Source organism: Callospermophilus lateralis, chromosome 6 (genome assembly GCF_048772815.1).
Source record: "Callospermophilus lateralis isolate mCalLat2 chromosome 6, mCalLat2.hap1, whole genome shotgun sequence".
In the NCBI taxonomy this organism is placed as follows: Eukaryota; Metazoa; Chordata; class Mammalia; order Rodentia; family Sciuridae; genus Callospermophilus; species Callospermophilus lateralis.
The window spans coordinates 90,952,929-90,959,462 of NC_135310.1; the positions used below are offsets into that span (position 1 = coordinate 90,952,929).

A 6,534-nucleotide genomic window follows, 5' to 3' on the forward strand; every position below is an offset into this window, starting at 1 on the left:
GTCAGAAATAATAATGTTGGAAATAATGTTTGAAGAGAAAAGTATTTAGGCTCTTTATAGAAGATGAAAAGATTAGTATCTTTCTCTCTGCATTATGCAAATGGATCACAAGCACAATTCAGTTATGCCAGGTGTAGATCTAAAGTAGAATTTATTAGGGAAAACTTACAAAAAGAAGTAGTAGAGACCACACAAACCATTGAACTCTCATTGTCCCATGGCTTATGCAAAAATAGTTTGCATGTACCAAGTCCAACCAAAACTCCTCTCCTCAACAATGTACATATTTATAGAGTGTAGAAGCTTAGAAAGCATCTATATGATCACGTAACAATGAAGTCCTGTTTGAATAAGTGGCTGTGAGGAAGGGGTAACTTTTGGAACCCTGTACCTGTTATCAGCCAACTCTTCAGTTCACTAACTCTAACCTGCAGAACCTGCTCTCTGAGAAGCCAAGGAAGGAAGAGAAAATACTTTTCTAAAATCATTCCATTGTGTCTTTCATTAGTCCTCTTGAGTTTAGGGATGCATTAAATCTAAGTATTTCCATCAGTTCAAATGACTCCAGCAAGTAATGTTTTCCACATTGTTCTTGGAGTGAGGCATTTCTGCAGGAGGAAAGCATCATTTCAGATCCTACATCAGACAGAAGTGCCAACCATGATGAAGGAGCCCACTACACTTATCTCTATCACAGAAAGTCTGAGCAAAATATTAAATAAACTATGAACAGCATTTATTATAATAACTATGAACAACATTTATTGTAAATAACACGCAGATTAGGGAAGAAAACCAAAATTTGAAGAATGACTAGTATGTTGCAGATGAGTTTCCTCCCTCCCTCCCTTCTTCCTTTCTTCCCTTTCTTTCTTTTCTATTTTTGATCCAACTGGGCTGAGTCAGTAGATACTAAAAACTCTAAGAGAATCCCTCATTCTAACCAGAGGCTGAGAAAAACGGGTGTCTGTGCCAGTGAGGTGGCTGGGAGGATTCTTATTTCCTCTCTTCTCTTTTTTTTTTTCCTCCAGCCCTTGAAAGGTCAGTGCTAGTTACAGAATTGAACTGTAAACAGTTTGAAATCTACAGTGAAGAACTTATGTATGTGGTGATGGTGCAGGCAACTAAACCCCTGAATATTTGGATAGAAAAATCAGGAAAATGATGAAAAAGCCTTGCTACTAAATCAGAATTGCATACAAAATGAACCAGAACTTTATGAAAACAAACATATTTTTAAAAAGTTAACATTCTCCAGAGAACTTTAATGGTACCCAAATAATGTTTAAATTATCCAGGATATAATGTAAAGTTACTTAACATACAAAAATATAATGAATTTTTAAGGGAAAAATTCAGCAATATGATTCAGATGATAAAACTCCAATATGATTCAGATGATAGAATTGTCAGACAAAATTTTACAGGAGCAGCTATAGCCATCCTCCTTGAGGTAAAGCTAAACCCTCTTGAAATGAATGGAAAACTAGACCTTCTGGGAAGATATAATTTTGTGAATGCTCTTTGCTTAGAAAGAAGGTATGTAGACTATGTTTATTGATTGTCATGTACTACATATGCCTGTTACATCAAGTATGTTAACTGCATCCTTAAAAACTTCTGTATTTTTTAAGACATTGTTTGAATATTTTTTAAAAAGTTTTTTTAGTTGTAGATGGACACAATACCTTTATTCATTTTTATGTGGTGCTGAGGATTGAACCCAGTGCCTCACGCATTCTAGGCAAGTGCTCTACCACTGAGCTACAGTCCCAGCCCTAAGCTTCTATATCTTTATTGATAGTTTTGCCTGCCTTTTACAACAATTTGTGAGTGAGATTCAGTAATTGTAAATGTTCTCTATATCTCCTTGTGGCTCTGTGAATTTTTGATTTATAAATTTCAAACTCTTATTAAATGCATATAAATTTAATATTTGACATCTTGTTCAGAAGTTGAATATTAGCATTATGAAGTTATTCTTAACCCCTATTTTTTATTAATATATTATTATTAATTACATTAAATATATAAATGCATTCATCACTTAACAATGGGGATATATTCTGACGAATGTGCCATTAGGTGATTTCATCATTGTGACAACATTCTATAGTGTGCAAACTAGGATTGCTAAAATATCACTAGGTGGCGTAATTTTAAGATACTACCATTGTACATATGGTCTGCTGTTGACCAAAATGTTAGTAACATGTAACAAAACATGTAGTGCATGTTAGTACCTGTAGCAAAACATGCAGTGAATGACTGTACGTAATAAACATTATACATGCTAAATATATAACTAGTTTTCTTTCATCTAGAGTCTACCTGTTCTAAGTTTGTTTATTCATTTTTCATTTAAACTTATCTGTATCTTTAGTTTTTATATGTCTATTGTAAAAAGTATGCAATTAGAATTTAAAAATATAGTCTGACATACTTATTACTTCTCAAAGTCTTAAATTAATGCATATTTTTATTATCTGAAAATAATGCTAAGATCTTACATGTTAATTCCATTTATCTATATTTAATCCTTTCTCTAGCATAGTTGATAATATCTGTATGTTCACTTATGTTCACATAGTTCCCATTGATTCAATGGGCAGTTTGTAGTTAAAAAACATTATTTTGTAATTCTACATCTGTAACGATAATTACTTTTTAAGGAATGGGAACAAGATTAATACTCAAACCTCTCTGAGCTTACAAAATAAACTTTTAAAATCTTTCAAAGTTTTCTGTGTGTCACTTCCTATATCAGCTTCATTTTTTTACAACAGAGCAAACCCAAATTTCATGTTTATCATGACTTTGCTTTCCTGATAGCTTTACCACATATAGTTCCTAAACAATACATTGCATAATTTGTTCATTTTAAAATATCATATTGATAAGAGTTATGCCATATATATTCTTTAGTACCTTCCATTTTTGTTCGATATCAATTTCTGAAATGTTTTCACAGTTATGAATACAGTAGTTTATCACCGTGTGTCCTATTACATTATATGAATGCTCTACAATTTATCTATGTAAGGGGGGAAGCATTTGATAGACATTTGGGTTATTTCCATCATTTAGAAATTATTTTCAAAAGTGCCGTTAATTGCCTACATCCATTTCTAGCAGCCAGCCAATGCTAAGTGGGCTTGGACAACATAAACTTTGATGTGATTAAGGAAAAGTCAATCTGTATTGTGTGGTGTCAGAGGGATCCCTCTTTGACAAAATCTGGTGTGGGAAGTGTCTTCATCAGAACCTGTTCAAATCTATAGATAACAAGGCACTTTATAATACTTTTTCCACTTTGGGAACATTCTGTCCTGCAAGGTAAAATATAATGAAAAGAGCTTTAAAGGTTATGCCTTTGTCCACTTCAAGACCCAAGAGACTGTGACAAGGCCATAGAGAGGATGAATGTTATGCTCCTCAATGACCCCAAAGTTGTCTGTGGGCAAATTCAAGTCTCACAAAGAGTGGGAAGCTGAGCTTGGAGCCAAAGCTAAGGAATTCACTTATGTTTACATCAAAAACTTTGGGGAAGAGGTAGATAATGAGAGTCTGAAAGAGATATTCAGCCAGTTTGGTAAGAACCTGAGTGTAAAGGTGATGAGAGATCCCAGTAGGAAATCCAAAGGCTTTGGCTTTGTGAGTTATGAAAAACACAAGGATACCAATGAAGCAGTGGAAGACATGAATGGAAAAGAAATCAGTGGGAAAGCCACATCTGTAGGCTGTGCACAGAAGAAAGTAGAATGGCAGGCTGAATTAAAATGGAATTGAGGTGCTGAAACAGAAGAGAACTAGTGGATACTAGGGGGTGAATCTACCTTGAGAACTTGGATGACACCATTGATGATGAGAAATTAAGGAAAAAGTCTTCTCCTTTTGGATCAATCACCAGTGCTAAGGTAATGCTGGAGGATGGAGGAAGCAAAATGTTTGGCTTTGTCTATTTCTTATCTCCTGAAGAGGCAACCAAAGCAGTTACTGAAATGAATGAATGCATTATGGGCTCTGGGGGAGGAAAAGAGAAAGGCTTATCTGACCAACCAGTATATGCAGGGGTGGCTGGAATGAGAGCACTCCCTGCCAATGCTATCTTAAATCAGTTCTAGCCTGCAGCTGGTAGCTAATTTGAGCCAACAGTTCCTCAGGCTAAGGGAAGACCTCCATATTATACACCTAACCAGTTAGCACAGATAAGGCCTAATTCACACTGGCAGCAAGGTGGGAGACCTCAAGGCTTCCAAGGAATGCCAAATGCTATACACCAATCTGGACCTTGTCCAACTCTTCACCATCTGGCTCCAACTGGGTCTGAGTGCATGGACTGCTTTGCTATGGACTTCAGTGGGGCTGGGGCTGCCCAGCAAGGGCTGACAGCTGTCAGTCTGGAGCTGAGCCAAACCTTGCACCTTGTGCTGTCATTGTTGATGCTCCTCTGGCTATGGCACCATACAAGTATGCCTCCAGCATCTGCAGCCCTCAACCTTCCATGCAGCTTCTGCAGGCATCCCAACCTGCAGTCTATGTGCAGTAGCCAGAGCCCCTGAGGTGCTACATGTGCTGGAGTCCTTCTAGACTCTTTGCTCTAAGGTAAAAAACTGGTGGTTCTACAGGCTCATCATGCCAAGAAAGAAGCTGCCCAGAAAGTGGGCACCATTACTGGTGCTACCTCTTAGACAAGGAAAAACTAGTTCAAAATCCTAATAACCCCTGGTGGAAATCAGTTCAAGATTTGAAGACTTCCTAGCTTGTCCTATAAACCTCAATATCAAGAACAACTAGTTGTAAACCTATTGGGTCATTTTGTATGAAAAGGTCAGTTATGAAAGGCCTAGTGTTTTTTAATTATAAGAATATATTCTTCGGGTTCTGCTATAGCCCACACAGTGTTGTTAGGGTGTTTTTTTTTTTTTTCCTATTGTGGAATATGGTCCCCTTCACCTCAACTGCCAGAAATTGGGTTAATTTGATGTACCCTGTCTCAAGCCAGCCATGGGCTGTGTGTGAGCTATGCGCATTTGAGCGTATGAGGGAACTGGACTGACATTGCTGCTCTGACTGGGCTGTGCAACATATGTGTCCTTTTCGCTCACTCTGCCTATGATCCCCACACTGCACCTGAGATGGGTGTGACTTTCCAAGATGTAGTCAAACTGCTGACCAAGACATCAGCAAGCAAGACTCCACCCTTCAAAACCTGACTCCTTGTTTTCTTGTAATATTACCCCTCTGCCTTACATGAATGAAATGTTCTATTGAACAGCCCTCCCCAAGAAAAAACAGGGTTCAGGGCATGCTCACTCTCTTGCCTACCTTTTTTTTTTTTGCCTCCCTTTTGGGAGCTGAGGCTGAGGAGCTGCCACTGCACCCCCAAAAAAGGTATTTTCTGTGTCGGTACAGTATTTAGTAGTCTATCCAATTCACCTGGAGTGACCCTGACTGATTCAGTGGCATGTCGTGTTGCAGTATCCAAGTCTTAAGTTTCTTAATAAAGAAAAAAATCTCTGTAAAAATGTGCTCTAAAGCAATGATGCAAATGCCTTCTGGTGAACACGTGCAGGAATTTCTCTCAGTAAGTGAAAATGTTGGATTGCATGGTGTATGCCCATGTTCAACTTCATGTCATCATAATGGCATATGTTTTCCAAGATGGTCATATTTTCCATGTTCTAGGACAGTTTTCATTGCTACATATATTTGCCAACACTTGAAATATATTCATACTTAAAACTTTTCTCCTTTGAGTAGATGTGAGTAGTAATTCAATTCCTTATTTAATTTTTATTTCCTTTATAGTAAAGTTGAACATTTTAAAAATATTTTATTGACCACAGAAACTATGTGGGTTCAAATAGTTGTACTGAAGTAAAAAATATGCAAAATTATAGTGATAGGGGTCATAATACTAATTACTATGTAGTGAAGAGATGAGCTTTTGGTCCTAAGGAAGATTTGTGAAGCCATATATGATGTGAGTGATGTCTACCAGATGTTCATTTAAGTAAAAATTCATTGAGATGTGAACTTAAAATGTGTGCATTGTATTGTAGATGTTATATAGCAATGAAAAAGGAAATATTCCCAGATGAAAAAGCAGGAAAACAAGAACTGTGAACAAAGTGCTTTTTGTGTTTAAACATATACATACATAGTATAATATGTAGAATACCATTTTTGCAGACAGACACTTATCAAAACAGATGAGATACATTGTTAGAAATGCTGATGGAGAGAATGCTGGGGAGTCCACTGCTGCTCTCAAAGGCAACAAACCTGGTTCTATCTTTGTTCTTTGTTACTGAAGCCACTATTTTGAAACAAGATTGAGGTGTGTAAAGAAATGATACCCAAGAATTGTTGGCACAAGGAAGCCATTTATTAAGCCACCTAGTTTGTTCTTGGGTAGAAGATAAGCAGATAACAACAATGTGTTTTAACTGTGAATTTACTTTGCTGCAGAGACACTTATTACTGTTTTTGCAAAATAGATGAATGAACAGACAAAATGCTAAGTGTAGA

General features: G+C 36.8%; 1 pseudogene; it reads left to right on the top strand.

The window, feature by feature from the left end:
- The first annotated feature begins 1,363 nt into the window (after positions 1-1,363).
- LOC143401933 (polyadenylate-binding protein 4 pseudogene) lies at positions 1,364-4,609 on the top strand (annotated as a pseudogene).
- The last annotated feature ends 1,925 nt before the right edge of the window (positions 4,610-6,534 follow it).